The sequence below is a fragment of the Piliocolobus tephrosceles genome, chromosome 7, assembly GCF_002776525.5.
Source record: "Piliocolobus tephrosceles isolate RC106 chromosome 7, ASM277652v3, whole genome shotgun sequence".
NCBI lineage: Eukaryota > Metazoa > Chordata > Mammalia > Primates > Cercopithecidae > Piliocolobus > Piliocolobus tephrosceles.
The window spans coordinates 10,760,103-10,771,116 of record NC_045440.1 but is presented as its reverse complement, the minus strand read 5'-3'; the positions used below and the strand labels follow the sequence as shown (position 1 = coordinate 10,771,116).

The window sequence follows — 11,014 nt, the reverse complement described above, 5'->3', positions numbered from 1 at the left end:
CCTGTGAACACTCACACAGACAGAGCTGACTCACACCCTCCTGTGAGCACCCAGAGCTGACTCACATCCTCCCATGAACACCCACAGAGACAGAGCTGACTCACACCCACACAGAGCTGACTCACACCCTCCTGTGAACACCCAGAGCTGACTCATATCCTCCAGTGAACACCCACACAGAGCTGACTCACGCCCACACAGAGCTGACTCATACCCTCCCATGATCACTCACATGAGGCAGAGCTGACCCACACTCATTTCCCTCCTGACAAGACAGTTTTGAACCCACAAACGCTTATCTTTCCAGGTGCATTTCACAACTGCCCTCCTGCCAGTCACCACTGCCCCACCTGTCCACAACACTGCAACGGAAGCCGTATCTCAAGCAGGCCTCACTGAAGACCACGGTCCGTGCTGCTGAGGTCGTGAATGTGCCCAGCGTGGCCACCTGGCGCTGGCCTTCCCCATCTGGGGAAGCTGGAAATGCCCCAAAGCCCTGGTCTTGGGTTCTGCTTTTTCTACTCAGATGAAGGCACTCGGATCTGGGTCTGAAGTGCAGGCTGTGTTCCCACTTATCCCATCACTGAGGTCTTTGTGACCCCAGGGTCAGCTGTGTTCCCACTCGTCCCATCACTGAGCGTCTTTGTGACCCCAGGTCATCCTGCCTATTCTTCCCAGGCTGCAAATTTCAATGTATACAATCAGGATGAAATATCTTCCTAGAAGAAGTGATAGAGAAATACATGAGATGATTTGAAAAGCACTTTGAACTAAGAATTTGGAGCCTCTGGGCTATCACTCTGGGCATTCCACGAAGTATCAAAGAGCCTGCCTGTCGTCAGCCACCAATCCGGTTCACAGACACACAGAGCACCCTGGATTCGGAGGCAGCCCTGTTCTTCAGTCCCAGCTCTGTTGTTTACTAGCCTCCTGGCCCTAATTAAGTTTCTTATTTCCTGAGCTTGTGTTTCCAGGTAAGAGTCTCAAGAGACAAAGGAGAATAATGGTCCCTAAAAGCTGCCGCACGCGTGCCCTGTCTGTGCCCATGACGTGTCCCAAGCCCTGATGGGGAGTGGCTCATTTTGTAGCACGCGGCTGTCATCCCCATTTCACAGAGGAAGAAACTGAGGGGGCTGAAATACTTGCCTTAGACATGGAAGCAGTCAGTGGCAGATAAACAAGAAACGGAATGGAATGCCACCTAATCGAGGGACCTCTGTGGGAAGGTCCTCATGAAAAGGCAGCAGGTGCTCCTTTTTCATAGCAAAAATGTGAATTCTTTCTATTTTGGCTGAACTTTTCACATCCCAGTTCCTTTCTGGAGCTGCTGACACACAAGCCCCAGGTGGCAGCGCGAGCTCTCTCCGCCTGCTTATGTTTTTTTCTTGCTTGTGACCCTGAAAAATTGCCAAAGTCAAGGAACATTCTGTAATGAGATTTTACTATGAAAGAGGAGATTTACTCCCATGAGTGTCAAATGGTACAACTTGTCAGCTAAGACGGCTGCTTTCCAGTCCTAATTCTGTTCTGGTAGATGCTTTAAGTATTTCATTTTTGTTGCGTTTCTACTGAGAATGTAATGTGAGATGAGGCCAGCCTCAAGCTGCAGATGTAGAGAATCACCTGAAACGATCACAGGGAGTTGCCCTGCAAGGATGTGGGCGCTCCAGGTGATGAGCTGCACATGCACGAGAATGTGTGGATGGAAAGAGGAGTCCACGCAGGTTTTAAGATTCCTGAGTCCATGTCTCAGGTGTTGGTTCCTTGGGAACAGGCCTGGAATATTTTCCACGTTGGGTGCAGCTGGGACTGAAGTTCTTCCAATTTGATTTTGATAAGAGCCAATAAAGGCTGGAAACACCGGACAATTGAAAATACCAGAAATTGTTAATTTTCTTAAAAATCTCAGTTTTGTTTCAATGAAGACTTCCAGACTCAGTGAGTTTTGAGGGGGGTGTGGAATGCAGCAAAACGCTCGAGGACAGATCAGCTCACTTTTCGACCTCACATGGGATTCACCCGGATGCTTCACCGACCCCTATTTATTAGGAGAAAACTCAAGTCAGAACCTCCCAGAACCACTCCCAGCCTCTCACTTCTGGAGGTGGTTGACATTTCCTTACTTACCCTGGACAGGTGGAGGCAGAGGACTTGGCATTTAGTCTATAGTTTTACATAGAAACAGAGACACCAGTAGAAGATGATGGGTCATTTGCTAGAGTCTGACCACGAGCTGATTTTTCAAATTTCCTGGACTTAATTCTAGTGGCGGAAATCTGTGTGTAATTAATAATGCCACAGCCAACAATTTTCATACATTAAACAGAAATCAGCCATTTAGGAGGCCCCTTAGTGGCCAAATATAAGCAGTGTTTACAGGGCTTCATTTTCAAAATTAAAAATTAAAAGAGAAAAAGAAATCCCCAAGTCCCCTTAAGGAGTAATCTTGAGGAAGTCATTGACGGCTTTAACCCTGGCTGGCTTTAATTAGCTTGGTAAAGGTTAATGGCTTGTATCGTAACTTATTTCCTCAAAGGTCTCTCTCATTCCACAGCTAAAGAACTTTTCCCACAGATTATTCAAATTACAGCTTAACAATAGCTCTTGATTAATTGTACTGGGAGGAGGCAGCGTGTCTGAGCGTGATCGAACCTGTGGAGAACACAGTGGCCGTCACGCCCGGGGTCCTCCCGGAGGACCCTCCCCCGCCTGACGATTGCCCTCCTGCTCCGTGTTTTCCAGGCTCATCTCAGATGCCGCCTCCTCGAGGAAGCTCTCTCTGGTCCCTGCCCAGACCTCATCAGAATCAACACCCCCAGGCTGTGCCGGCCAAAACCCTATGGTGCCTCTGGCCGCATGTGGTCCTTTCTTCTGACCCCACCTCGTCCTCCAGTCTCCACTGGTCTCAGGTCAAAGCTTCTTCCAAGGAGGCATCTATTAAATGTTGAAAGAATAGATTCGCAGCTGCCGCCTGCTCAGAGCAGTGGGAGACCATGTGGGAAAACGGCCTGCCAGGCAGACTGTGCCCTTGCAGATTCCTGATTCAAGGAGAACGTAGGGAAAGCCCAGAGATGATTTCACCCTGGGTGAGCACACACAAGAAGGGGCGTGTGCAGATTCTTCACAAGCCCTCCTTAGACACTAGCCCACCATCCCAGCACTTAACACGACTGGCCCAGGTGGCAGAGGCACTGGTGTCCGTCAGGGCCCCGGGGTCTGGAATGCACACTGCTAACTGCAATTTGCTTTGCTCTAATTCATCTTAGCAGGGGAACTGCTGCAAAGAACGTCCCTAAAAAGAATATCATGGTCTGGACTTTTTTTTTTTTTGAGACGGATTCTTGCTCTGTCGCCCAGGCTGGAGGGCAGTGGCATGATCTCGGCTCACTGCAAGCTCCGCCTCCCGGGTTCCCGCCTTTCTCCGGCCTCAGCCTCCGGAGTAGCTGGGACTACAGGTGCCCGCCACTGCGCCCGGCTAATTTTTTGTATTTTTAGTAGAGACGGGGTTTCACCGTGTTCGCCAGGATGGTCTCAATCTCCTGACCTCATGATCCGCCTGCCTCAGCCTCTCAAGTGGAAATTTTTTTTTTTAAGTTACAGAAACCGCAGTTGAGTATTTCATAGTAATCAGCCCACTGGCACGTCTGTTAGGAGGTCTTCATCATCCCACAAACGCGCTGGTCTGCGTTGATCTTGTGAGGCGCTGGCTCTGGTCTTGTGAGTTCTCACCGGCTCAGAGGGTCGATGTGCGTGAACCAACGCGTGCTGCACACCCAGGACGTCTACAGGGCTGGGGGCCGGAAAATCGAGTGGCTTGTCTCTTGCCCTCGCACCTGTGGCAGGCAGTTCCAGGTAACGCACAGGAATCCCTCAGGCTGGTGGGGCTGGACAGCAGACTGCAGCCTCCTGACTGAGTGTGCAGGTGGGAGACGCCGAGGTACTTGCCGGAACGTGGCCCTAAGCAAACTGTGCGGTTTTGCTGGGCCTTCCCTGTTGCTACTGGAAGAGTCCCGTCAGATGGACAAGCACCCTTGCCTCTCACAGCCCCAGGCCACCAGGTGCCCTTCAAGGTCCAGGGGAAGGCACCCTGCCTGGCACAGCCTGGACCATCTCCTGTCCACAGCCCGGGACTGCTTCGCCCCTGGCACCCACATCCTGCCTCTCGTTAAACATTGAGTGTGACTCCTGCGATTCTCCGGCATGAGACGCTGATGCAGTGATGGGGTGAAGCCGGCAGGGCGCAGGTTGTGTTTGCCACGCAGGCTGTGCTGCGGTGCAGGGGGACCAACCAGAGGGAAAGGCTGACCCCCTGGGTGCCTCAGAGTCTGGCACATTCCAGCCACTCCATGGCCCAGCTCTCATGGGACGCACCATCCAGGGGGCATTTTGCAGACTGGGGATAGGACTGTCACGGTGACGGGGGCACTGATGGTCACCAGCGTGCAGGGCCCTGGGTTGAAGCCCTGCCCCTCCTGCCCCTGCTGGCTGGGCCCTGGCAACTCCCCTGACCCCCACACCTTTGAAAACCACATTCCCACCAAGCCTTCCTCAGGGTGGACTTGGTCTCCACGTCTCTCTGGGGACTCTGACCGATGGGATGGCGTCTGGAACGTCACTGAGAGCCACCCGCGATTTCGGGAGCTTGTGGGATGTGGTGTCAGGCACGGGGCGGCTCCCCAGCGCTGTCTGGACGGTTGTAGGCACAACTTCCTTTTGTCTCTTTTTTTTGTAGTGAGGAAGCAGGATTCAGATCTGAAAATGATGTTTATAACTAGATGCTATACTCAAGATGATAAGACACGTGACAGAAAAAGGAGGCACGGACTCAGCACCTGGAGAAACACCCGGAATCGTGCTCCCAGTGGGATGTAGCCCCGTGAGCACCAGGACAGGGGCCTGATGGGGCAGGGGCAGCTCTCCAAGAGTAGGAGTCCTGTGGGCTTGGTGAGGGGCGCACTGGGCTTTCTCCAGTTGATCTTACGTTTTAAGTAGAGACAAAAATCCGGGAAGGTGTCTGTTATGAGTCAAGTCCCGGCCTCATAGGGCCACTGCTGCAGGGATCACTGTGTGGCCTCCTGGCCCTGGTCTTAAGGCAAGTGCCTGGCCTCCTGCTTGTCTGGCCTGCGGCAGGCTCTGGCTTCGGGGCTTCTGCGGAGGGCGGCTCCTTCTTCCTTTCCATATACTGTGGTCCTCATCTGTTTGTAAATTCAGTGTCTCGCTGGGGCCCACAGGTGGTGTTTTCTTGCTTGTGACCCAGAAAAATTGTCAAAGTCAAGGAAGATTCTTTAATGAGATTTTACTATGAAAGAGGAGCCTTACTCATGATCATCAAACAGCACAACTCACTCGTCAGCGAAGGCCACTGCTTTCCAGGCCGAATTCTGTTCTGGTAGATGCTTTAAGTATTTCATTTTCATTTTGTTTCTGATGAGAACGTAATGGGACACAAGGCTAACCTCCAGCCATAGACGTAGAGAATCACCTGCAGCAGGTTAACAGGACCCCAGTGCCTTCCAGGCGCTGCACGAGTGGCGTTCAGGGCCCAGCTGCGTCTCTCCCTCTCTGCCCCAGCGTTGGTCTGAGGAGGAAAACATCCAGCCTGACCCGTTCTATGACAGACGCGTCGCCAACCTATCCAAACACTTCTTTCCCCGCAGCGGGTCTTGGGGCTCCCGAGTGGACCTGGGGTGAGTGGGGCAAGGTTTACCAGCAACGCCTACATGTGCGTTTCGGGCCCAGCCCTGCACCCACTTCCCAGAAGCCCAACACATGCTGAATGCTCGCGGGAGGCCAGGCCCCAAACACACTGTCCGCTCTCTCGGAGGCGGGAGCTACGGGGCCCTACGGGGCCCAGGGCCAGAAGAACTGAGATCCGCCTCGTCCCACGGGCTGGTCACGGCTGTAATCTCTCGTCTTTGCTTTCTGAAAAATGAAATTTTTATCAAAGGCCTGAGTCAGGGTGAGGGGATTTCAGAGGCAAATTCCACACAGAGCAGTGAACCTGAGCTTCATTCACCCCGGGGGGAGGTGGGTGCGGCCCCTGGCAGGGAAGACCCCTTCCCCTCGGCTGGCACTGGAGTCTGCGCTGAGCTGAGCTGTGACCACACAGATGCGCTGTCCTTGCATCGGGACGCACCTGCAAGGAGACCCCATCCGGTCCCCACCGGAAAGAGGCCTTGTGGACTTTGCCCCAAAATGATTTCCTATTGTTGAAAAAACTTTCAATCTAACTCTCCCCCTGAAATTACACAAGCAGGGTTTATTCTGGCATTTTTAATGTTAAAGATGCTTTGATTATTTAGAAAACACTGCATGCCTGGAGCTGTGCTTGAAAAGGTAAATCTCTTGAACCTGATGGCAGAGAGTTGGGCTGTCCTTGCTGTCCCCCCAACCCTCATCTTTCTTCTGAAGGAATTCTATGAGAGACCTGCCGGCATCCTGCCATCGTTTCCCCAGCCCTGACCCAGTGCAGGGCGTGGCTGACCGTGGCATCAGGGAGGCGACCGTGGAGGCTTGGGAGTTGGCGGGAATTTGAATTTCTGTAATTTTGCTTTGCTGCCCAGGCGGGTCTCAAACTCCTGGAAGCAATCCTCCCACCTCAGCCTCCCAAAGTGCTGGGATTACAGGCGTGAGCCATGGTGCCCAGCCCAGAAATCTGAATTTCTAGGACTTTCGGTTCCTGGTATCTTTCACCGCAGCTCCAGCCGTGCTATCCACTTCACGCCTGGTCCCCACTGGCTCCTTCTGTCCTGAAATGGAACTGGTGCTAATGGGATCATCAGGCATTTCTGCACGTTGAGTGCCACGTCTGCACATCCATGAGAGGCACTGAGATGCATGTTTTTGGCACTGGCTGCTCTCGTTTCTCTCCAACATGCAGTTACTCCAGGACGACGTGCAGTGGAGAAACACGGATTGTTTAAAGCAGGAGCTGTTTTAATTCTTTCTCTGAAGGTTTGGCATTGCCCTTGCAAGATGGCGGCCATTATCAAAAGTGATGAAAACTCGCTTGCTCCTCAGCAGAGGTTTATGACGTCTCCATGAACCAAATGTTATGAGACTCAAGCAGGAGAAGACCATGTTTACTCAAACCGGCTTCACAGTGTCACAAACTAGAGTGACTTTGAGAAAAACTGATAGAGCGATTCAAAAGCTCTAATTAAAAGGAGAAAAAACATTTTTCTCCGCCTATAGCAGCCATATGTATTCAGGATGATTCTCCGTAGATTAAAAAAAATGATCCTACCAAGAGTAACAATTTAAGTTCTTGAAAAATCTTTAGCTCTCACAAAAATTGGGAAATTTGCCTAAACTGGTGTTTAATTAAATGCAGAACAGAAATCCATTTTGGAAACTGCATTTTATTCCCGAGTAATAAAACTGGCATTGGGGGGAACTGATGGAAGGTGCCAGGCAGATAAACTACGTCCTGACAGCACCAGCCTGTCCTTGGGTCCTGTGGCCCAGCCCCTGCCGCGAGGCTGGATGCTGGGCCAGCCGTGCAAGCCGCAGCCCCACCTCACTGAGGGCCGCGTCCACATGGAGGCGCATCAGAGCCCCGCCTTCCCCTGCCCCTGCCCCTGCTTGTCATGAAGAAGACGGCAAAGGAGGGCCTGGTGGTGCCTGCTGTGAACAATACAGGTGACACGTGACCTCTGCAAATTCCTTGCTGGTGCCTCCGGTGAGTGTCCAGTGAACCAGGTGCCCCAGGGGTGCAGAAGTCACCCAGGTGCTGCCCACACCTGGTCTTGCTGGGAAACAGGCTCATCCCAGAAGTCACGTGGCAAAGCAATTCACGTCAGTTAATCTGTGCCTAGGGCCTACCGAGCACTCCATGTTCATACAGGGTCCTCATTTAATCCTTCTCAAAATCCCGTGAGGGAGAGCGTCATCCCAGTGTTCAGGTGCGCACGCCAAGGCTGAGTGTATTGGGCCTGTCCACGCAGGTGGTGGGAGTCACGCTCAGGCCTTCGGCGCGCCCTTGGCAGCGGTTACACGCCCTGCTTTCAGAGACAGGTGGAGTCATCGTAACCGTTTCTGGATCACAAGGGGGAGGGATTCTACCTCTCAGGAAGTGAATCCTGTCGTGCCACTGGTTGTCTCTGAACCACAACTGTTACTAACAACGGTGGCACTGGCGACAAGACGCGTGAACCTTACCAAGTGGATGCTGAGTCTGTGTTCTTAATGAAATCCAGAATTAGGCAAAGAGGAGGGTCTGGCAGGAGTTTGAGTGAATTTTACCTTGGCACTGGACCTACACAAGGGTAGACATTTGTGTGTAGGATAATTTAAAAAGGACTTGCAATTTGAAAACAAATTTTTATTTTTATTTTAAAACGACTTGCAATTTGAAAAGGAAACAGTGAGTCACACTGGAAAGGCAGCAGATAGCATAGTGGGTCTGCTAGGAGGGAAAATACAAACGAATGGTCCCTTGGTGAAGGGGTCCAGGCGACCCGGGAAGCTGTCTGGCAGCCCCCATGGAGTCGGGCCAGCCCGCTCTCCTGGATGATCCCCAGAAACACTCCCCACCGTCTCCCAAGGTGACATCCTATGGCTGCTTCCAGGACTTCTCTGTGGTATCAGGGAGTGTCATCATTAGGGGAGCTGCATTTGTGGGGTGACAGGTTCAGGGGAGACGGGGCCCTGCCCACGGGGCCAGCTGGACTCTGAGTCTTTCAGTCTTGCTCTACTGCTGGCAGACGGTCTCTCCCCGAGGCTGAAGCTGGTTCCCTACAGCCACGTCACAGCACTCCAGCCCCTGGGAGGAGGGATGGGAGATGGGTAGATAGATTTTTCATAAGGGCCTGGCCTGAAAGTTGCAGCCTTTGCTTTCCCTAAGGACCTCACTGGCCAGAACAGTTACACGCCGTGTGCACCTGTGAGTTAAAACTCACCGCATCAGTGAAAGGAGGAGGGCGGAATGGACATGGGGACAATTAGTTTCTGCCACAGCAACGGAAACGTACGGTGTGGCCGATGCAAACGATGGCAGGTCAGACAGCAGCTAGAATCCACCGTGAGGTGCACAGACAGCAACACGTGTGCGCATCTTAGAAACAGGCTGTGAAGAGACCAGAGAAAGGGAAAGGCCCAACACTGCTCACCCAAAGGCTGCTGTGGCCTGAATGCGTCCCCTCCCCAGAACGTCAGCCCCTTCACAGTGGACTTCCCGGCACCCAGAACTACGAGAAATACGTTTCTTTTCTTTACGGATGAACCCGTCTTGGGTATCGTGACAGCAGCCCCCGCGTGGACTCTCACCATCATCCTGTGCACTTGAATGGAAACCACTCATATCCACACATCAGGCCCATGGCAAGGACACTGAGTCCAGTCACAGGAGGGGAGGTGCTGGGACCTGCGGGGCTGACACAGTCGCGTTCCAAACTGGACACAAATCACACAGCTGCCTGTGGCCGAGGTCACCAGAGGAAAGAAAAAGAAAAAAAAAGAAAAAGACAAAAGTACAGCAGACATCTGAACAAAAGGGGTTTTTAATCCCAAGTAGGAAGCCAGGAAGGAGCCCGCTGGTTCTGGTTCTTCCCTTCGCTCCAGCGTGCACTCCGTGTGAACACGGGGCAGCCCTGTGGCCACCGGCCTGGTACCACCACTGCCAAAGTGCATCTTAAATGCAGAACGACAAATCATACTTCCATGTTTTGCATTTTGAAAATACTGGAAAGAAAGCTCCTTTGCAAGTGATTGAAACAGTTCTTTTATATTTTGATGACTGGGTAAAAACCACATGTCAGAGATGAAAATTAAAGAGGAAATTTAACAATTGCATAATGATAGCAGATTCAAATATATAATACTGGGAATCTAATTTTCTGAAGGCAAAAATAGAGAGCAGTTCTGTCATTTCCCATAAATCTATACCCAGGACATTTTCCTGCCTATAATCTCTGCATAGTTTTGAGTGGATTAGTTCCAACGGGTGTGTTCAAGGATATTTGCATACTAGTGCAAATACGTTAAGCTCAGCAGGGTGATTTCCCAAATTCATTCAGATGCTATTATTGATAACAGGATTTTCTGTGGAACCGTGTGCCACTGTGGAAGGGCTGATCTGAGTTACTGCCTGTACAGACACAGACGCACGTTATTGCCTGGATGAATTTAGACATGGGGGCAGGAAACTGAGGCCAGGCTTTCCTCCCGTCCACCAGCATCTACCAGCATCCAGAGAGAGCAAGAGATGGCAAATCTGTGCCAGTGGAGCTGTCTTTAGAATAACCAAGTATTTAGTTAAAATAACACATACCTATTTCTTTGCATTTCACCCTGAAAACAACAAGAATAGAGTTTGCGAAAGGGCTGGTACGCTCACAGTGTGGTAAACTGGCTTCTTGGCTAAGAGCAGGGCTTTCTTTTGTTCTGTGCTGTCCTCAAGGTCAAGCACAGAGAACTCCAGGGTGGGTGTATCCTGTGCATGGTGGAAATGCTCAGAGCCCCTGGCCCTGGGGGGAGGGTCCACAGGGGAGAGGTGAGCCCTGTTGTCACCTTCGTTAGACGTCCAGGACCGCATCTCTCCCGAGAGGGTGGGGGGAAGGGGTGCCAAGTGCGGGCTGCTCTGAGCTCTCCCGGCAGGAAGGTGGGCTCAGATCATGAAGCACTCCCTCCAGGAGGCAGGAGCGGGAAGACGCGGCTCCGAGGCTCTGTGGCCCCTGGCTGAGCAGCATGACCGTGAGTGCCGGTGCTGTCCGTCCACGCCGAGACAGAGCAGCCGCACAGGGCCGATGGCTCATGAGAGCAGGTGAGCTGACAGCTGGGCGCCAGCAAGAGCTTCCCAGGAATCGGTGTCAGGGCTGGGAGGAGCGGCGGCCCCAGGTTGGGAGGAGAGGTGACAGGACTAGGCCCGGGGAAGCGTGTGCTGGGCATCAGGGAGAAGGGTGCAGCTGCAACATCCGACACCCAGGGCTGCGGGGCCTGAGCACCCCAGGACCAGGCCAGGCGGGGGCGGCCTCCCTGCGCTGAGTGACCTGGGCCACGTGGGGCCTCCCTGCGC

The 11,014-nt window shown here is 52.6% G+C and overlaps 1 protein-coding gene across 3 annotated transcripts in view; it reads right to left on the bottom strand.

Moving 5' to 3' along the window:
- Window positions 1-8,338: 8,338 nt before the first annotated feature.
- The window catches only part of ERICH1 (glutamate rich 1), a 70,894-nt gene continuing 68,218 nt past the window's right edge, over window positions 8,339-11,014 (bottom strand). Inside the window, exons 6-8 of one of the 3 annotated variants that reach the window (XR_003309361.1) lie at window positions 9,268-10,988; window positions 8,901-9,067; window positions 8,339-8,764 (exon numbers count right to left, since the gene is read on the bottom strand). The gene's annotated coding sequence lies outside the window, so the exon portion shown is untranslated. Of the gene's footprint in view, window positions 8,765-8,900; window positions 10,989-11,014 lie in introns of all 3 variants that reach the window. The other 2 variants (XR_003309360.1, XR_003309362.1) reach the window with 2 other exon arrangements.